Raw genomic sequence first — 22,940 nt, forward strand, 5'->3', positions numbered from 1 at the left:
GGTTTACATGTCCCTAGGATGACCTTAGTGAGATAATTTCATACAGTCAGGAAATACTCAATTTTGTATCCATGTCTATAGTAGCTTCAGGGACTTTGGCCCTATGTTTAACGATCTTCTTGACGATAATTGTAAGTTTTTAGTTATGAAAATGTCATCACAATGTATGGTAATATCTGTACTCGCTTTCAGTACAATCAATTATTGTCTGCAATACCAACAGATTGGAAGAATATTTTACAGAGTTCACATTCATCAAAATTACAGGTCTGTAGGCCTAATTTTCGCAATCCTAAATGTTTGTCTGGTTTAAAAATTAACAGAGAGATTTACACTTTCTTTGTAAATATAGAAACACCTGAGGACCTTCCTCCACACATAGTTTGTTACTGGTACGATTTATTTGATGAGATAATATTTCTGAAAAAGTTGTTAGTGCTTCCATTCCAATTAACTAGTGATATTAAGCTATGGAATTTTCAATATAAGTTGATAATGAAGATTCTTCCCTCAAATCGATTACTTTATAAATGGCGACTAATTAATTCACCGATATGTAATTTTTGCAATGAGGTTGAAGAGGATTAATATCATTTATTTTGGAATTGTATTTATGTAATCGTTTTTGGATTTCAGTAAAGGAGTGGTTTCAAATGGTTACACTAAATACCATAACGCTTACTGCAATCTACTGTATACTTGGTGACTCGTGTTTGAGTTCTAGTTTACTTATAAATCTCATCTTCCTTATGGGACGCTTTTATATTTTTAGATGTAAAAATGCTAATTCACTGCCAAATATTCTTCGGTTTAAAGTGTACATGAATTCTTTTTACAAAACAGAAAAGTATGTAGCAATGTCAAAAGATAGACAAAGATACATGTTGAAAAGTGGGGAGATTTTGTGAACTTTTTTGATGGTTAGCTTTTGTTCTTTCTGTGTTGTCTTTCTTTTTCCTCAGGTCTTTTCTGTTGTCTTTATGTTTGTTTTTTCAATTAAAAAAAAAAAAAAAAAAAAAAAAAGATATGATATTCATTGTCTGTAGGAATTAAACAACACAGTTTCCAGACATTCTAAGCAGCAATGCATGCTGGGAATTTACCCATAGTTCTTTGCATAGATGGGTTAGATCTGCTGGAAGATGCTCACCAAGCAAAGACCATGGACTGTCTGCCACCATTACTACCTGAGGTAAAATATTCCAGAATTTGAATGAACCAATCATCTTATTGTTGTTTAGAAATGTACCGATCACCTTGCTGCATAGAAGCTCTACATTATTAATTGAATATTTTGTAGAGCTAAGAGTTTTTGGCCAATTAAAAATCATTGTGTAATGTATTGTTACAGTTATGTACCATGTGTGATATGTATAATTGCAACTATTTTATAGGGAGTGAAAATATTACTGAGTTGTGTTGAGGATGGACCGTGCCATAAGGCCAAATGAGACAGAATGTTTCTGGAGTTGGTGTAGGTGCACTTGACATGAGGGATAAAGCTGGTGGTCCAGAAGTCACTTTCTGCACACGGGAAACGTTTGAATCAATCTCCATTCAGTAACCAGGTATGAAAATATGTGTTATTTGTTCAGTGTTTTTTACCTGGCAATTGCCCTTGATTTCTTAGACCTGATTGGTGTTTTCAAACTACCCGAGGGTTACATGTATGTATAAAAAAGGTTGTCACATTATTCTAGCAGAGTTCAATAGTCATGGTAGTAGTCTTGGCAACTTGTACAGTAACCATGGCAACTTGTACAGTAGCCATTGCAACTTGTACTGTAGTACTGGTAATTGTAACAACAGGCACCCTTAAGATCACTGGGCTCAATCTGTATTATATGAACAATCAGGTTTCTTAAGGGGACTCCCTACCATTATGAACAACCTTGACCCCCTAGGATAATAATGATATGTAAACTGTACAGTGCTGGTCCAAGCATCAGTCTTGACTAACAAGATACCATGTTATCACTCTTTCCAGACTTGTCCTTTGTCACTTTATAGTCCAGTAGAATACATTTTTTTGAAAAATGGGTATTAAGAATGTCAAATTTTTATAAAATTTGCTAGTCTGCTGCTTGTGCCAATTCATTTTGGACCTTATTTGAAATTGAAGAAAAACATTAATTATTCCACATAAATGTAACACAAATTGTTACAATTATGTTGTACAAGATTGCAAGGCAAGACTTTAAAGAAACAAAGTAGCCAAAAATTTAGATTTCAAAAATATTTTACTTGGTGTGAATTTAAGCCAATGTAATAAGTCATTTCAAATCATTTTCAGAAGTAACAGTAATTTTTGCCAAAATGTCATTTTCAACCTTCTTGCACTAACAGGACAATTTAGAGAACTGCCCCATTACCTTAACCACCCATCAATATTTAAAAATGCAGTCTTTATGAAGCATTTTTCCAAACCAAGATAAAAATTATTGCTACATTTTCAAAGGAAACCTGCTGTAGATTTGAATTGTGAAATTTTGAAATTAACTTTTACATCCTATTTTTCAGCAGTTTGCCAGACTGGGTTGTCAAGGTGAAGTATGCATCAAACTTTTCAACTTAAGTTGCCATGGGAACCAATGATACCATGGAATTTGTCCAGGTAAATAAATTTCATCTCTCACTTATTGCAGAATTAATCTAGGGTATGAATTTTTAGACCTTAGTATTCATTGCTTGTCTATCCCCTTTGTTATCCGCAGAGCAATTAAGGTTGTATGCGCCTCGAAAGTGAAACAGGCTTAAATTTTTGCTCAAACTTTCCTTAAGGAATCTTTCAACCATTCTCTTTTAAAATCAAGAACAAAATTGGGAGTCAACTTTCAAATTTTGGTACTAGAGAAACAAGATTTACCGATATTTAAAATTCAAAATGGGCACCATCCCTTTGTTCACTTTGTGGAGAAAAATAAAATTTCAAAACACTAAGCCAGTGAAAAGTTTTCTTACACCAAGAGCTTTAAAATGAACGTCCACAAGTTGTATATCAGAAAATAATTGTAAAAGTTTGAAAGAGTGAATATCTAGTCCTGAGACGCATGGACTAAAGATGGTATAACAGACCAAGCCAAGTGGGTGAAAATACATAATAGTCGCGTAAGGGAAAAGGTACTTAATGGTCAAAAATATCGATTTTGAGATTTTTACATATCATGAATTTCCACATTTTCAGCTCTCAAATGATGCCTTGCTTAGTCGGATTTGGACTCCGTAATTTGACAAAAAGTGTATTAGAAGATGAGACCCCCTAGCACAGCATTTCAGCCCTTAGATATCAAGCTGATCAGCTGAAAACTGTCACTGATCAATAATAGTGGACTGTATTTTTCTCAGTGTGTGGATTTATGCCATATGAAGTAAAAAATACAAACTCATGCAAGAACACACTTGTTATATTTATGCCTTTGAAAAGCACAGTAAAATCTGGTATAACCTAAGCTGATATGCAATCTGCATTTGCATTTTCTCCAAGACTTTTTATTACTAAAAATCTGCAACATGTTACTATTTTCTTTCTTCAATTTCAAACATTTCATCCATTGAGTTGGAGAAGTAAAGTCAGAGTTATAATAATGTTAGGGGAGTGGGGGAGGGGTGTTTGGTATCGGAAGATTCCATTTTTCTTGTAGGGTGGAAACAGCTATAAGATTATCATGCATCCACCCATACGAATACATAGATACATACATACATACACACACATCCATTTATCCATCAATCCATTCATTCATTTATTCTTATACTATAAGAAGCGTGTGATACCAGATTAAAGCAGTGTAGAACAGAAAAAAAAGAATTCCAAAAAATCTGTAATCATGTGAACTGTTTCTGGGAAATTTAACATTAACATGAGTCCTCGTAGTCAATAAAGCTTCATTTTGTGTGTGCTAAGCAAACTTAACGAATTTCGTCAACAAAAGGAACCAGCACACCAAAATTTCAAAAGTCAAGCTAGCAGTTTTTACAAAGGAAACCTTTTGGCCAAAAATGTTAATTTTCGCCCGAAACACAAAGAAGCAAATTTTGCCATCATTTGAAGAAACATCCTGCATTTCAATGCAAGCACACAAACAAAAATTGGACCAAGCCGTCAAAGTCATATCGAAATCTTGATTTTTGCCTTTTTCCTCGCCTTGTCTCCTCAGATCCATACCCCATAGTATTTCCTTTTCACTTTTTTCAAATTCGAGCATCTGAAGGCGGTGGTCGTAAACAAGGTCGACGTTCAGCTTACGTTAGCAGTGGTTATTGCAACCACAGCCCGTCTCAAACGCACTCAAGACTACATCCTGTTTTTTTAAAAACAGCGCTCTCACATGCACATTTTGAATACCAAGGAATACCCCTTTGACCATATATGGACCCATATATGGACATATTTAGATTACAGGTGACTGTAAACCTTTAAGCTTAAGAATAGTTGAAAGTCTTGTTGAGGAAAGTTTGACCAAAAGTTTAAGTCTTTCACTCGCAAGGTGAATTATATTGATCTGACTAAAGGAAGAATCTATGAGAAACTGAAAACTGACTCACTCAAAGAATTCAAATATTTTTGAAGTCACAGGCTACACTGGCTACTACATGTATTACCGGTACAAGTAGTGTAAGAACTACAACCATGGATATGCAACTTCCAACTTTGCTTCTTCCACTGTTACAAATATACTGACTTGATCTCTCTCCAATACACTCCCGCAAGTATAGATTGATGATAACCCCCAAAAAAATATATCAGCCACAGTAATGGATGAAACTGACACAGTTTATTATCTCTGTCAAAGCAGGTGGTTGAAGCTGAAATTTCCCATGAAGCCTTGCTCCATGATGCCTGCCTTGAAAACTACCCAGAGACTTTAACCCTTTGCACCCTGACCCCCTGGTACTCTATGACGTCATCGTACATTTATGTCAGAGCCGGGTTCAAAGGGTTAATTTGCAGGAAGGCCAATGCTTGGATTCAATCCGGGCTTGCAAGCAGGGAATGATTATTATCCAATTGGAAAGCAGGATCAGGAAAAGTGGCACTTATGGTAGGTTAATGTTCATAATGCTTTCAAACATCTTTCCCCTCTCATTCCCATTTTAGCTACAATGAAATAAACCGTTACTAGGATTACCAAGTGCGATCTCACATAAAAAACTTTTGTTCATGTAAATTAATGGTTGTAGACACACATAACCATACAGTGTAAGATGTACATGTACAGTATAACACTCGCTGAATTTGAAATCATCCATGTACAGCATTGTCATAATAAAAACCATGAAGTCAAATTCAAAGATATAATCGACCACAATAACAGAAGTGGTGGGGGAAGGAAGGCCATGCCACTCTTTATGAACTTTGTGAAATCCTCAGCTGGGAGATCAACAGGAGATAAACACATAAGCCATTTTTAGCTTACATTTGGTATACCAGTGTGAGATTATTGTATAAGCTGAAGCCGGTGGCGTCTGTATGTGTATGTGTGTATGTATTGTTTCTAGAGCCTTCAATCTCTTGGTTTTATTAAGCAACTCTGCCAGCCATTCCATGACATTTCAGTAATTATTTCTCTGTATTTTGTTTATGTGAGATCTATTCTAGAGTATGGCTCTGTTGTGTGGTCACCCCACCAGCAGGCCTGTCAGAAAAAATTGAGCGAGTACAAATTAAGTTGTGAAATACATTTGTCGCAAACTCAGTGTTCCACTGCAGTAAATCCAGCTATTACTGTTTTGGGGCAATTTTTGTCATTTTTGGTCAAAAAATCATAAAAAAAACTTTTTTTCTTTAAAACTACTGCACAGAGAGCTTTTATATTTCCCATTTTATAGATACCAAGGGATGACAATAGTGGGATATGTGGATATTAGAAATATGCAAATTTGTATTTTAAAGACAATTTTGTCATTTTTGGTCCAGAAAATGTCATTTTATGTCAAGAAAACTTGTTCTCAAAAACTACTTGCCTGATAGCCTTGTAATTTGGTATTAAAGTCCTGAAGGATGTTATCTTCTGCTCAAAGTGTTGGGAAACCCCAAATTTGTACAATGTAGGTAATTATCTCAGTCTGTGACCTTAAGTGACCTATACCCACCCAGAATACCGGGTATGTTGTGAGACAGTTGTTAAGGCTGTGAACATAATTATGTCATGTTTGGTATCAATTTGTAGTGAATTTTGATCTAGAAAACAAAGCTGAGGTTAATTTTTTCATTTCGGACCAATGTTTACAACTTTTCCATGTAAGACACACAATAACTGATAAGCAATTTCGATCCAGGATAATTCCAGATGTCACAGTCAGCCCCCACAGTGGAAGGCATTTCACTGTCTGTAACTAACTTAAGTGATGTTTACATTCGAATGACAGCACTGATAGCATTTAAAAAATCCCCAAGGTTGTAAATAGCTCACCTACTTTAAATTTCCTGCTATCTGGCCATTGTAGCTCTTCATGTAACATCAATACCAAGGGAGGAGGGGTATCGGTACAAAATTGATGAGGTAGCATTTAAAATTTTTACCAGATCCTTTGTATTGTATTTTCTCCCAGCTTTTCTTTTTGTCAAGCTGCCTCTGGCTGAGTTTTGTTATTGACATTTGCTAATGTATGTAGGATCTGCGTGTCCCATTGCTATAGAAGTTGGTATGCATGTTTCTAAAGTTGACCTCCAGTACCTATGTTGCAGACCTTATTTGCTTTTGTCGTTCTTTATTTACTGGTTGTACTGTGTAGAAATCTTTGTCATAACATCAACGTACATGTAGAATTTTGTAACATTCATTGTTGATCTCTGGTACCAATAGTAGTATGTACCAATTCTGATCAAATGTGAGCAACACCGTATCATTGGCAGTATGTTTGGTGTTGCCATGATGCCCAACATGACTGTAGGGGGTGTCTTGGTCGATGTCAGTTTCAAAACAAAGACCCAGACTTAAAGGCACAGTTCACGATCCCTGGGATCACCTTTGTTCTAGCCTGTAAGAGGATTATGGAGGTGTGATAGTCTTTTGTTTTCTATTGAAATTGTACATGGGTAAATTTTCTGATGAGACAATCTGGTGCCAACACAGGCCTTTAAGCTTGTGGACGCACACAGTTTCCTCGGGCTAATCTCCTGCATTTTTACAGCAAAAACACAGACCCTGCAATGCCCTAAGAAACTCACAGTGAGAACAAGACTTAACTGCTTAATTTGTATGCCCTTATTTAATTTCATCTCTGCAGATATTAAACTAATCAATGAATAAGTCAAAGTTGAATCTAAAAGTTGAATCTAAAACTTAAACAATTCTTCCACTCTAAGCCAATGCTTGGCAGAGATTAGTTATTATATCAGGCCATGGCCTTCATGAAATTAAGTTTCATTTTATGCCAGTGTGTCCAATTAAGCATGGTATCGGGGATGGATATGATGATATTCTCAAATTTTACCACTATCCAGCCTATGAAAGAAAAGCAAATATTTAAATGGCAGAATATGAGTAAATTGTCTTCTTGTTCATTCTCATAAAATTTGGCAGTAGCTTTGAATTATATTTACATGTAAATAACCTTGATACCGTGTGAGTTTGGACAAAATTATGGAGTAAAGAATCACAAGATAACAGGGTTTTTTTCAGACTTTTCATTATGAGACAATATTTCTTTCAGTCGGTTGTGACCTCTAACTCACAAAATTTTACACATCTTTGGGTCATTTTAAGAATTTGTGGAAATTTCTGTCAGTCACCTCTATACCTCTATAATTACCAGTTTCAGATATTATAAATGTGAAATCACGGCACTTTCTTATATCACTGGGGAGTCAATCTTGCTCCTTTGGTTCTGTGTAAAGGTTCAACTTAGGGTTCTATACAACAGCTGTGAAATGCTATTAAAGAACCCAGGAAATCTGTACAGATCTTTGACAGTATTTTCTTCAATATCACGTCAACCTTAGTCACATGACATTCAATAAAATAGATCGCCTGATCAAGAAGTAGGTCACCCAGGGCTCCATAAGTTAGTGAACATTGTTAAAATACAATTTGCATAGGTTGAGAACGTTGCAACATGGACCACACCTGCAATATCATGCTGAATGGACTAATCTGCAAACAGCTCTGTACCTGTCTCAAGTTGGTTCACTGACATACCTATGCACAATGGCTGCTGCTCCTGAACACAAAGTTTTAGAAGAAATTGGTGAAGATTTCCTGTGTTGTACCATCTGTCTGGAGCAGTTCAAGTCTCCTAAAATTCTACCATGTCTGCATACATTCTGTGAGCAGTGTTTAGTCACACTGGTTGAGAAGACTGGATCTCTAAGCTGTCCAGAATGTCGACAGCAATATCAGCTTCCTGTTGGAGAAATGCCAGCGTTAAAAGGCAACTTCTTTATGAGCAGTCTGATCGATATATTCAAACAACGACTCGATTCATTGCAGGGGACTGAGATAAAGTGTAAAGGTTGCCTAGAGAATACAGCCACTCACAGGTGTGTGGAGTGCAGACATTATCTTTGTAACAACTGTGTCAAGGCTCACAGAAATATGCCAATCACAGAGGCACATCAAATAATGACCATTGGAGAATATGAAACAGCAATGAAAACCAGTCCAGTTCTACTGCAAGCAGTGCAATATTGCAATGTTCACACCGAGAATGAAGTCAAATTCTTCTGTGATACCTGTCAGGTACCTATCTGTAAGAAGTGCACCATAGTCAAACACCGCACACCAGAACATGTACACAGAGACTTGAAAGATGCCGCAGATGAGTACCTTACAGAATTGAAAGCCATGGTTGACAAACTGAAAGTGAAAGAACAGGAAACTGAAAAGAACAAAACCCTGGCCAAGCAGATACACAGTGATCTTACAGAGCAGTGCAGCAGAGAAGAAAGGGAGGTAAGAATGAAAGCAGAAGAAATCATCAAGAAAATACAGAGAGAAGAGCAGAGACTGATAGATGAACTGAAAAATGGTTATAAACCGAAAATTAAAAGAGCAACTGGTGATATTGATGAGATGGAGTTAAAACATGGTAATATTAAGAGTGCATGCAGTTACATAGAGATACTGATGCATCATGGGAATGCTGCTCAACTTCTCTCCTCAAAGGGTGATATTGGCTCTCGTATCAAGCAACTGATTACCATGGAAACTAAAGCAGACTCTGAATATGAGGACTTCATATTCACATCAAATGATGAATTCTGTGAGCAAGGAATTCTGGGAGTACTAACATCTGATGTGCGTTCAAACTGTACAGTTGAAAACATTCCAAAACAACTTCTGAAAGGTGACTCTGCAGACCTACTGATCACAACCAGAGATTCCACAGGAAAACAAGTCATCCCAAAACAACAAGTGAAAGCTAAGGTAAGAAAACCTGATGCATCATGGGAAGACATTAATGTAGCCGATAACAGAGATGGTACACACAGAGTTACTGTGGCCGGTCAATTGGATGGAAAATATCAAGTTACCATGACAGTAGGAGATCTATCAATCCCAGGCTGTCCTGTCATCATACCTGTCGTCAATGGATTGGTGAAGACCATTGGCAGTAAAGGAAGTAGTGAGGGACAGTACAGCTATCCCTGTAGTGTGACCATAAACAAAGACAGAGACATTGTCACTGCAGATGGGCACAATAATCGTTTGCAGATAACCAACAGAGAGGGAGAATTTAAGAAAATCTTGGAATTCAAACAGTTTGATAAGCCTTTCATACCATATGATATTACTATATCAAATGATAATACACACTTTAGTTTAGATAACAACAATAAGCAAGTAGTTGTCAGTGATGAGAATGGACATGTCATCAGATGCTTTGGACAAAAAGAGTTGAAAGATCCATATGGTATAGGGATTAGTCCTGTAGATGGCAATGTCTACGTGACAGACTATTGTGGGAAATGTGTGAGGATATATACACAACATGGCCAATATCTTAGGTCATTTGGGTCAAAAGGTAGAGGGAAATTGAATGGGCCGTGGGGTTTAGTTGTATTAGGTAATGGAATGGTATTTGTAGCAGACTACAATAACCAGCGTATCCTGGTATTCAATGCACATGACCAGTATTTGTATTCCTTTGCATGTCGGAGTGGAGATAGTAAGATGAGAAGTCCCAGGGGAATAGCAATTGAAAATTATAAGTATGTCTATGTTACTACTGAGATCCCTGGTAGTGTTTTGAAGTTTGAGAGTGCAGGCGGTAAGTTTGTCTGTCGTATTGATATTGACAGGGATGGACTGAAATATCCCACTGGTATAGCACTGACAGATGATGTACCTTGCAGGGTGGTTGTAGCTGATACCAAAAATGACTGCATCAAAGTGTTTGTACAGTGATAACATCACAAGAAATTCTACTCAGATATGTTTAAGAAACTCTGACAAGATTTACATCATTTTAGCAAACACTTTGTATATTTGTAAATACTGTATACATGCATGTAGCAGAAAGAAGAAAAATTTTGTATTTGTGTACATAACTAGTATAATATGATTCTTCCTTGCTTGCCATAGACAGATATACACACAGCAAAGGGAAGATATAAATTATTGTATTGTTTTTTAATCCTTTGCCAATTTTAGGTTGTGAAAAATTATTGAAGCTTGGATATTTCCAGGTTTAAAGAAATTCCTGTATGAAAGATTTTAAGGACCGGTTTCAGATTGTCATGAGTTAGTCTACTTTTGCATTGTGCAGTGGGTAAAATATACAAACACATTTTAGAGGAAGTCGCAAATAATCCATTCAAAATTGCAATTTCATATCTTCTGTTATCAGATTATGTTTTCTTTCATTATAATTTATACAGTATCAGTTTGATTTACAAAGAGAACACTTCCTGCTTTACTTTGACAACTTAACACCTATTTGAGCTCACATTCCAAACTTGACTAATGAAGTGATTCAGTAGCTTTAATGGATTACTATTGATTTGACATTTTTGGGCCATTCTTGAGGGGTGCTAGCAGGTTAAGCTTACCCATTCCAGATATCTTGTACCATCAAATATTATGTGGATCAAGATGGTCCTTTCTGAAATTGTCATTTTAACTCATATTTGGTATATGTATGGTATATACTGGTATACCAAAAAAGAGCTCATGTGGTAGGTTAGTGGGGCCTGTATGTATGTATGTTAGTATGTGTGGATGTATGTCCATCCACATCAAAAACTCCAAAATCACAGCACTTACCATCTTAAAATTGTGGTGAAATTGTGATATCTGTATATTTGAGGCAATTTTTCCAGTTTTTTGGTCAAAAACTCTTCTCTGAGAGCACTCGTCCCATTGCCATGAAACTTGGTGTGCATGATCCTAGGGTTGGCCTTTCTCAGATTTGTTCAAATTGAGGTGAAATTTTCATATTTGCATTTTGGGGGGCAATTTTTCCTATTTTTGGTCAAAAAAACATTTTCTCCTAAAGTTCTTCTTGGATTGCTTTGAAACGATACTCTTGATTCTAGGGTTGTCGCCTTTCTTAAAATTTTGGTGAGATTTTCATATTTATGTTTTTGGGCCAATTTTTCCAATTTCTTGTAAAAAAAATATGTTCTCTGAAATTGCTCATTTGATGCTATGAAACTTTGTATGCATGTTCCAGGAGGGTAAGTATGCTCACTGTGGTTGAGTTTATGCGACCTGGTTATTTTATTACCTTGAATGATTTGGATTATTTGGTTTGTTTTGACATCAGATATTTACCAAACAGCTAAAATGGTGAGTGGGCAGTGTCTATGTATGAATTTATGTATTTATACATGGATGGATGGATGGGTGTATGGATGTATGTACATTGTCCACATCAAAAACTCCAAAACTGCAGTACTACCATCTTACATGTAGCTTTTGGTGTACAGGTGCACCCAGCTTTTGAAATGTTAATTTGTTCAAATTAACATGTTAGAGTCACAAATATGCAAATGAAGGGAAAACAAGAAAAATACTTCAAACTGCAAAAACTCTGTAACCACAGGTCAGGTTTGGTTGAAACTTGGTTTGCAGGTTATTTTAGGAAACTTCAGTTAGGTGTGTACAAAGTCTTGTGAAATTAGCATTTCTATGTTTTAAGGGAAATTTTTTCTGAATTTGGTCAAAAAATCTTCTCTGAAGTTGCTCAACCAATTGCGTTGAGCTTGCCATGCATTTTCCTCGGGTGACCTCAATCAGGTTTCTTCACATCATAGTGAAATTGACATATTTGGACCCATTTTTGGTAAAAAAGAATGTCTTCTCTTAAATTGCTTGTTTGATTGCTCTGATAGGACTTACCCCAGCCATGTTTGTAGAAATGGTGAAATTTTTGTTATGTATTTTTGTTTAAATTATTGTCAATCTTATTCTCTTTGTGATACCACTGTTAAGTAACTGTGAAATTTAATATAAGGTCCCCAGGGATGAAGTACATGAGTTTGTTCAAATCATCATAAAGAAGTTTGCTATATTGTACCGGGTATTGTAGGGATAATTGTTGTTTGTGGTCAAAAAAAATGCCAAATAACCTAGAATAGTACGATCACAAAATCTTGAGAACTACTGCATTTTATTGGGTCTTAGATGCATGCTAAACAGGTAATAGGAATTTGCTCAAATGAGGTTATCATTACCAAAAATATTCAAATAAACAGAAAAAACTGAAAAAATTATTTTCAAGACTTAGTTACTCAAGGTAGATCTTTTTTAAAGTTTCATAAGAATATCTTCAATTCATGTATTTCTTTTCACAATTTTCAACAAAGAAAAAACATGTGTTTTCAAAAATAGTCTGCTGTATTGACTTGATGAACAAGTGTATGAATTTTTGATATTTTTCTTTGTCGTTTTTGGTAAAAAAATCTCTTTTAAATTACAAGAAGCTCTTCCAACGCTTGTTTGAAATTTGGCAGGAAGATTCATTTGAGTGGCAGTCCTGTTACTTATTTAGATTATGTTGAAATAAACAAAATTATTAAACATTGTCGTGTGATTTTCTTATTTTTGTGATTTCATACCTACTCAAATTATGAGTGCAAATTTCATTAGTTTACAAGCTTTTGATATGGTAAACAGTATTTTTTGTTAAAATGCAGTAAAAAGATCATTAGAAAGCAAAGCTGAAGATGATCAATGCTCAAGAGGTTGTAAATAGTTTACATATCATACATTTCCTGTCATCTCAGTGGCATTTGTATCTCTCTAAGTAAAGACAGCCAATACCAATGTATTTTTGCACACAGTTAACAAAGCATCTCTATGGAAGATGCCAATTAGGCCAAGATTGGAAAGGACACTCACCAAAGTGAAAAAGTTGATCTCAATCAATTTCACCACCCTTGTGTGATTTGTTTGCAAGTAATTTCCAGTTGTACAGGAAGACAGAAGGAAACAATGTGTACTTTTACCTGTAGAGGGTATGGTTGTACGTTGAAATTTCTCCATGTACCTTCCCTTTGGTATTTGGTGCATGGGCAATATGTAAACATTGGTTCATTTGATGTATTTCAGTCAATGTCATCTACTATTCATTAAGAATCAAGAAAAGGTTAGCTGTGCCTGGAAAATATAACCAATCTGGGTTGTGTCTCAATACAGCAGGGATTATTTTTGAAAATGGCAGGAGAGCTAAAATTCACTCTCCTGAAAACATCTAGGCGAGTGATTTAAAGCCACACTTTTCAATCCCAGGTTCTCGCATTAGTGGTCAGTTCTCCTCCCAGTCAAACATATGGCCATTACGATGTTTGATTTCTATTACATTAATTACACAAACTGATTTCAATCTTTTGTCACCTTTTGCTAATCTTGCAAATAGAGCTTATATAACCGTTTGATTGAGGTTGCCAACGGTCATTTATTCCCCAGCACCACACTCGAATTTCTTTAAAAAACGTCTTCCAGTCACGTTAGAATTTGAATATAACCATAGGGTTCGATCGGCAGCAGCTTCGTGCTGACCGCTTGGCAGTCTGTCAACGTTTTTGCGGTCCGAAAAATCTAAAAAGTGGCATTTTTCTGGAGCGTGTGCCCTCATGTTGTCTGTTTGGTGTCCACTCACACAATGATCGCGGCCATAGGTTGGCACCCTTTTAAAGGGAGGCTCCGCCTTTAACAGCTCCCCTGAAAATAGTCAGGTGAGAGAAAAACAAATAAATTTGTATCATCTCTTGTTATTTGAAAGTGGCTGAACAGTTCCCCTGAAAACAGTTTGCTGAGTGCATGAATAAAATTTATTACAAAAACATTATAAGCATTGTCCTTTTTTCACTGTTATGTAATAGAGAAGGGAGAAAATACGGGTTATGTATTTGATAGGTGGAATAGGATAAGCAGTGTTCTCCTACCCAAATGTTCATAACGTATTGGCTCACTTTCAACATGTTTTGAACATTAAATATGCAGAAATGTGGCCTCTGTTGCATTCACAGACAAATACCGTAGATGAAATTATACTTTTTAAAAGGACATGTACCTTTTTCATGATTTTTTCATACAAGCCTTTTAAAAATATTATACAGTATGCATATTAGATAAATTGACATTAACACAAAAACCTACCAAGAGAACAGTGCTGTCGTCAAACATGTTTGATTTTGAACATTGAGCTATTTTTTACCTCAATGGTTTGAACTACGCCAAATACACGACACGATTTTACACTGAATAGTGCTACCAGCAGTCCACAGTCAAGTTATGTTTCATTTGTTTGCATCCTGCTTAAACATCCTGCATGGTCGTTAGTCTTCAACCAATTGTTACTGTGATATTTCAAAGTGATAACAATTAAGTTTTCATTTCACAAAACAAAACGAATTTATCATAACAGCAATGTTGAGGTGCACGATCCGTGGTGTGTACAGACATGCATAACTCCAATGCCGTAGGCCAAAATGTCGCAAAAATTTTACGTCTTTTAAGGTTTTATGGTACCATGAACCCATGATTGTTTTACAATCTTTTTTTCAGCAGTATTTGGTATCTGTCCAACTTTTTTGAGTCAGTGTAATTATTTTAAGATTCAAATGACCAAGAGACCTAGCAATCGTTCAATCTAAACTTTTTGGTCAAAGATTATGCAAATTTGTTTCCGCAAGTGGTGACGCGACGTGTAGTGCCATTCATGTCGTCAACATTTTCTCCACACTCGACCTCGACATGGACTAAAAAGGTCCGTGATCTCAATTGCATGAGCAAGATGATCCGCATTTGTTACGCATATTTTTCTTATGAAATTTTGCTGCGGCAGGATAACTGTGTTTTGAACACTACAAAAGAATATAGAACTCCGTTTTCTTGGCTTCTAATAGAAGCCAAGAAAACAGAGTTGGTTTAATTTGAAAATGTGAGAATGAAGGGCTGTCTTATATACATTTGTGTACATGTACATGTAAATTCTGAACTGTAATATTGGTATTGAGGCGAACCGCTATCACTAGACGAGTTCTATGGTAATACTGTATCATATTGTTGCACCTAAATTAATTCATTCCATTGCTAGAATCTGCTTGCTGAGAACGTAATTCATACTGAAGTGAAGTGAACTGAATATTGAAAGCATAATTTTATTAGCTACACTGTGCTATGCCTGTCGATCGGAGGAGAATAGAGTATGTTACATTTTGTGCTTACATTACAACATGTGCTTGTTGTCTCAAAAACTTGGGTCCCAGCCGTGGCGCGAGCAGCTAATCGCTCTCGCGGACTTTGATTTGCACGAGCATTAGGGGAGCGGAGCAATCGCTCACCACAAAATATAATGTCTGAATACACCATACTAAGATTTACTAATCAGTGAGCATCAATGGCCAATGTCATGAATAATTAATTAATTTCATCCAGGCTTGTAGATTGATATGTGTTGGGAACTTTTGGCCAGGTTTTACCCTTTTCTTTCAGAACTCGGAAGTTTTTAGATGTAAACATTACGTATATGGTTCAGTCCAGTCAAAATGGCGACTGACACAGATGGTTAGTTCATCAAATATTACTACTTTTGATAGTTTTTAGCTCCGCTGTCAGCGACGCGGAGCTTATCAAATAGGTTGATTTTCCGTCGTCGTCCGTCGTCGTCCGTCGTCGTCCGTCAACAATTGCCTTCTCCTCTGAAACCGCAAGTCCAATTGCTTTGAAATTTTATATGCAGCTCACTTGGGGTGACCTCACTTAAGTTTGTTCAAATCGTAGTGAAATTTGCATATTTGTATTTTTGGGGCATTTTTTGGTGTTTTTGGTAAAAAAATCTTCTTCTCTGAAACCTCTTGTCTGATTGCTTTGAAATTTGATATGCAGTTTACTTAGGGTGACTTCAGTCAGATTTGTTCAAATTGTGGTGAAATTTGCATATTTGTATTTTTAAGGCAATTTTTGTCATTTTTGGTAAAAAAATCTTTAAAAATCTTCTCCTTCAAAACTACCAGTCAGATAGCTTTGATATTTGGTACATATGTCCCTAGGGATGATCTATTTCAGATTTGTTCAAATTGTGCAGAAATATGCAAATTTGCATTTTTAAGGCAATTTTTGCGATTTTTGGTCAAAAAATGTATTTCTCAAAAAGTACTGGTCTGATAGTTTTGAAATTTGGCATACAGGTTTCTACAGATGAACTAAGTAATATATATATTGAATTTCTGATGAAATCTGTAATTTTGTATTTTTGGGGCAATTTTTGCCATTTTTGGTCAAAAAATGTGTATTTCCAAAAGTACTCATCTGATAGCTTTGCAATTTGGTATACAGGTTCCTACAGATCACTTTAATGATATTTATTGAAATTATGATGAAATCTGCAATTTTGTAATTTTGGGGCAATTTTTGCCATTTTTGGTCAAAAAATGTGTTTCTCAAAAAGTACTGGTCTGATAGCTTTGAAATTTGGTATACAGGTTTCTACAGATGAGCTAAGTAATATATATTGAATTTCTGATGAAATCTGTAATTTTGTATTTTTGGGGCAATTATTGCCAATTTTGGTCAAAAAATGTGTACCGGTATTTCCAAACTACTCATCTGATAGCTTTTAAATTTGGTATAGAGGTTTCTATAGATGAACTAAGTAATATTTTTTGAAATTATGATGAAATCTGCAATTTTGAATTTTTGGGTCAATTTTTTCCATTTTTGGTTAAAAAATGTGTTTCTCAAAAAGTACTGTTCAACAGCTTTGAATTTGGTATACAGGTTTCTATAGATGAACTAAATTTGATCTTTTGAAATTATGATGAAATCTGCAAATTTTTATTTTGGGCCATTGTTGCCATTTTTGGTCAGAAAATTTTATTCTCCAAAAACTACTCATCAGATAGCTTTGGTGGACATGTTCTTAGGGATGATCCGATGTGATATATGCAAAGTATGATGAAATCTTCAATTGTGTATTTTTGCAGCTATTTTAGCCACTTTTTTCTGGCCACTGCATTGAGCTATCAAAGATTTCCACCTACTTCATCAACATGTGTCAAAATAGTTGTTCTCTACATAAACACAGCGGAGCTATATCGGCCGCTAGGTCGCTTGTTTCTTGAAGGTATGACTCCTAGAAATCAGGATTGACACATTTCGGCCAACCAATAAACCAATTTGCACCTTATAAAAATTCAGAAAAGAAAATCGAAATGGAGCTAATTTTCAATTTTCAGATGGTTTCGTCATCTTGATTATTAACTTTTAGGCCCATTTTTAAGTTTAAATTCTTTGGTCTGAGATTGAAATATAGGAAATAGGTGTATACTGCCGTGAGGATGACACTTTGCGGTCATTCAAATTTCCCTCTGACAAACTCTATTTCCAACAATGCACTATTTCAATTTTCCCAATTTTCAAATTACCAAAAATCTCATTTTCTTATTTTATCTTGGGCTTGGCAACTGATAGTATCTATCGCCTAGGATTGCATCAAATTGTGACAATTATTTCCGCAGCAACTTGTTTGAATGGACTGAGTAACGAACATGCAAAATGGTGTTGCTGCCGGAAAGAAAAGTTGTTTGACCAGACCTACTAAAGTTTTGCGTGCTATCCGTCAATGTCGCAAACTTGTACGGTGTAAAAATTGTGACAGCCATCAGCCAAATCAGAGTGCCGCATCCACATTTAATTTTATCTGATTAATTTATTCAGCTGTCAATCTTTGTATGCAATGATGTTCTCCGTACAATGATCTAGCTGTCATAATTTTTAAACCGTATGCCGGCCAACTTTATAAATTGCATACACAACCCGATCCAAATCTTGACCTTGAAGGCGATGATATCATGTTTGAGACTTGGTTCGCGGATTAAATCGCCACAATTTGTGGCGCAATAAGCAAAATCCCGCCAACGGAAACAATTTTACTCTGTTTTTAATGTGCACCATTCCTATTCTGCCCTGCGTTCAGTGATTACCAAGAGACGGCATCGGACAATCTCAGTCCTGTCCCCCTGCAACTTTCAGTGACCTTTCAAGAGTACACCCCTCACAAAACCTATCGCTCTTATTACATTGTTATCATCGTACATTATACCACATAACGAGAATAAAAATATCGGGCATGACATCTGTGATTTAATTTCAAACTTCAAACTTATACACATGGAAAGAACGGTAAAATTTCGCACTTGGTGAACTTGCAAACACATCTTTGTGGCAAATCACAGTGATATTGAGGAAAGGATGACGGTCATCGTTTTCATTACCAGAAACTCGCAATGAAATGTTACCATGGTAACAGAGTGTTGGTAGACAAGTTTGCTACAGATGGTGACATGTGGATGCACCACCCAATCATCATGCAATAATTGTAAGTTGGAAGCAATCAAACTCAAAGTCCAAGCCGAAATGACAAAGTAAAATATTATTGGCTGATAAATATGTGCAATTATCATTACGAGCCCGCCCCAGTACATTTGGTCATGCGGAGACAAATGTTACACCTATATTCCAACTCGATACAGTTATTTCCGCCATAGTATCCAAAGATACTGCAGCCAAGCCCCAAATGAAAGGGGAAAATTGGTTATTTGGTATATTGGAAATTGAATAAAACAGAAATAGTGCATTGTTGGAAATAGAGTTTGTCAGAGGATAATTTTGATGGCCGCAAAGTGCCATCCTCACAGCAGTATATACCTATTTCCTACACTTCAATCTCAGACCAAAGATTTTAAATTTAAAAATCGGCCTAAAAGTTAATAATCAAGATGATGAAACCATTTGAAAATTGAAAATTAGCTCAATTTCGATTTTCTTTTCTGAAGGTGCAAATTGCTTTATTGGTTGGCCGAAATGTGCCACGGATTATTGACCCTAGTAAATTTGCAGTAACTGATTTGTTGCCAAATATTGCCTATTGTTGGTCTGACTTTAAGGATACAAAACAAGTAGTTTCCAAATTTTAGGTCAATTTTTCAAAAATCTCTGATAAGCTTCATTGAATAGTACTTAATCTATGTACCTAATCAGGAATACCATGGTCCTCACAATTTTTACAAAAACAGAGCTTTTCATAATCGAAACAAATTCATTTTGTGAGCACATTTTGGAACTGCAAGGTGCACCTAGGGGTGGAGATGTGAATTCGTTTAAATGAACTTGTCAGTGTCAAAAATATGCAAATGGGGGGAAAAAAAGGAAAAACCCTGCAAAAACCTAAAACTTTGTAACCATTGGTCAGATTGGGTTGAAACTTGGCATGCAGGTTTCTTTAGGTATTCTTAATTAAGAATGTAGAAATTGGGATGAAATTTGCATGTTTCTATTTTTGGGGTAATTTTTTCAGTTTTTAGTCAAAAAATCTTTTCTCTCAAACCACTTTCCGATTGATTTGAAAGTTGGTATACATGTTCCTTAGGATGACCTCAGTCAAATTTATACAAATTGAATTGAAATTTTCATATTTGTAATCTGATAGCTTTGATATTTGGTATACAGGTTCCTAAGGGTGATCAAAATTTGATGTATTCAAATTCTGATGAAATCTGCAGTTTTGTATTTTGGGGGCAATTATTCTCATTTTTGGTCTGATTGCTTTATAATTTGCTATACAGGTTCCTAGGGTTAATCTTCATATGATACATTGAAATTAGGTTGAAATCGGTAATTTTGTATTTTTTGGGCAATTTTCTGCTATTTTTGGTCAAAACTTTTTTTCTCTAAAAACTACTGATTTGATAGCCTTGATATTTAATGTACAGGTTCCAAGGGTTTATGTAAAAATGATAGATTGAAATTAGGATGAAATCTGCAATTTTGTATTTTGGGGCAATTTTTCTCATTTTTGGTCAAAAATTTTTTTTCGGGAAAATTTACTTGTCTGATTGCTTTGATATTTAGTAAACAGGTTCCTATGGTTTATCTTAATATGATATATTGAAATTAGGTTGAAATTGGTAATTTTTTTTTTTTGGGCAATTTTTGCCATTTTTGGTCAAAAAATTTGTTTCTCAAAAACTTCTTGTCAAATTTGTATATTTTAGGTAATTTTCTCAGTTTGTGACCTTGCATGACCTATACCAACCCAGGATAATTTGTTAGACAGTTTCGAAGGCTGTGAACATAATTTTGTCTTATTTGGTATCAATTTGTAGTAAATTTGATCCAGAAAACAAAGCTGAGGTTAATTTTTCATTGCAGACCAATTTTTGCAACTTTTCTACATAAGACACATAAGAACTGATGAGAACTTTGGATCCAGGATAATTCTAGAATGTCGTTATCACGCCCCCCCCCCCCACACACACACACACACCCTTCCCAACCCCACACCCCCACAGTGGAAGGCATTTCACTGTCTGTAACTAAGTGCTGTTTACATTCGAATGATAGCACTCATAGAATTAATTAAAAAATCCCCAAGGTTGTAAATGCATTTCCTGCCATCTGGCCTTATGTAAATATGTCAATACCAAGGGATGGAACATTTGATATTCAGAAGGGGTAGGGTCTAGAAGATTGATGAGGTGGCATTACTTTTTTACCAGATCCCTCGTACATTTTTTCCCCACTCTCCCACCTTTTCTTTTTATCAAGCCTTCTCTGGCTAATTTTTTTTGTTGACATTTGCTTATTTATTTAGGATCTGCTTGTCCCATTGCTAAGAAGTTGATATGCATGTTCCTAAAGATGACCTCCAGTACCTAAGTTGGAGACCTGATTTGCTTTTGTCATTCTTGTTTTTCTGGTTTTATTATTTCTTGAATGGACCAATTCAAACCGAATGTGAGCACATAGTGTCCTTGACAGTATTTTTTCATGTTTCTAAACTATAACTCAACTATCCTAGAACAGATTTAGTTTAAACTTGGCACACAGACATTGTATCATAGTGTACATGCGCATGTCAATTAATGGTGTGATGCGATCCAATGTGGCCAGTGTGATGTGATCCAATATGTCCACAAGGCAGCTATTTTGTTGCTTTTGCTACGTAAGAGCATGTCTGTTTTGCTATCTGTAGAACTTTGAAAGAAATGGCATGATCTACCAGGCCAGAGGGCATGTGTAATTGAAAAATGTGACATGCATGTGGTATATAGTGGAGTGCATTCAGCCAAATCTGTGTCATCTGTTACACCATAATCCAGCGGGGTCTGTGTTATCAGCGATGACTTGTTCAAGTTTGAATCTGCCATGCACTTCTCCAATAATTATAGTGTCAGTACATACATGAATGACACAACTTTTTCTTCTAGTTTTTGTCGCATATTATAATATTTGTACTCGCTAAGTATATGTCACCACACAAAAAATCTGTGCTGTTACTTCAATGACGTCATCCTGTGGCCAAGGTACTTGCCATCACTTCTAATGCCATTGGGTCACCTTTGCAAAGTCTACCAATTTACGGCAAGCTTGTGCCAAATAGTAACGTTAGGCAAAAATGTTGTCTATGATTCAGACATTTATTTTAGCAACTAAATAAATATAAATAGGGATATAGCTATACTGGATATAAATATACTGTTATATCCTTAGTATTATAAAAAGCTGTATTTCTACTCCGTGATTGCACTGACTGCTAGGCAAACGAGACGACAGTGGGGATCAGAATATCATGTGGATAGTCAGACAGTTGATAATTGAATGCTCCAAATCTCCCTAGGGTGTAACATCAGATAGTGTTTACCGCATGATAAGCCATCGTTTACATGAGAACTTAAAAGCTTCCGCCCAGTTTATGCAAATAACTGCATCACCAGTTATCCCCTATTGTGCACCCACAGTCCTGTTACTTCCCGTTTAAGTACAGTCATGGTACAGATTGCCATAGTGAAGACAGTTTGGAAGTACAGGGAATTAAATTATGGATCAGAGAAAAAACATTGCATATCAGCGTTTTTCAGAGTTTTTCGCTATAAGAAATAACTGCTTCCATGGTCAGTATAACGTGTAACTCAAAAAATTTCACATATCTTCAGATCATTTTATGAATTTATGGACATTTCTTTTAGTCACCTCTAGTAACCTCTATAGTTACAAGTCTATCAGATATGGTATGTGTTTCTGTAAACAAGGCACAATCTTGTGTCACTGCGGTGTCAATCTTGTTTACAGCATACAGTGCTCTTACTTAGCGTTCTCTATGAAAGTCCAGCTTATGAGTCTTCTATCCAACAGGGCTTGGGCTATCATTTAAAAGCCCAAAGAAATCTGTACACACCTTTGACAGTATTCTCATCAAAATTACCTTTGACTTCAATTGCATGACAATATTCACTATTAAATGGCTTGCCAGTCAAGAAATACCGGTAGGTCATCAGGGCATCATAAATTAGTAAATACTGTTAGTATAGAATTTGCATAGGTTGAGAACTTTAAGCATTGGTAATTAAGTCACATGACAACAAGGACTGCACCTGCTACATGTATATCATTCTGAGGGGCCTGATCTGCAAACAGCTCTGTACCTGTCTCAAGTTGGTTCACTGACATACCTATGCACAATGGCCGCTGCTCCTGAACATAAAGTTTTAG

At 35.9% G+C, this 22,940-nt stretch overlaps 1 long non-coding RNA gene across 1 annotated transcript in view; it reads left to right on the forward strand.

Moving 5' to 3' along the window:
- Positions 1-1,048: 1,048 nt before the first annotated feature.
- LOC139124175 (uncharacterized) overlaps positions 1,049-22,940 on the forward strand; it is a 30,360-nt gene continuing 8,468 nt past the window's right edge. Inside the window, exons 1-4 of the long non-coding RNA XR_011549879.1 lie at positions 1,049-1,192; positions 1,395-1,568; positions 2,524-2,614; positions 4,797-5,042. This is a non-coding gene — a long non-coding RNA (uncharacterized lncRNA). The remainder of the gene's footprint in view (positions 1,193-1,394; positions 1,569-2,523; positions 2,615-4,796; positions 5,043-22,940) is intronic.

This window comes from Ptychodera flava (genome assembly GCF_041260155.1).
Source record: "Ptychodera flava strain L36383 chromosome 23 unlocalized genomic scaffold, AS_Pfla_20210202 Scaffold_23__1_contigs__length_28996876_pilon, whole genome shotgun sequence".
Lineage (NCBI taxonomy): Eukaryota > Metazoa > Hemichordata > Enteropneusta > Ptychoderidae > Ptychodera > Ptychodera flava.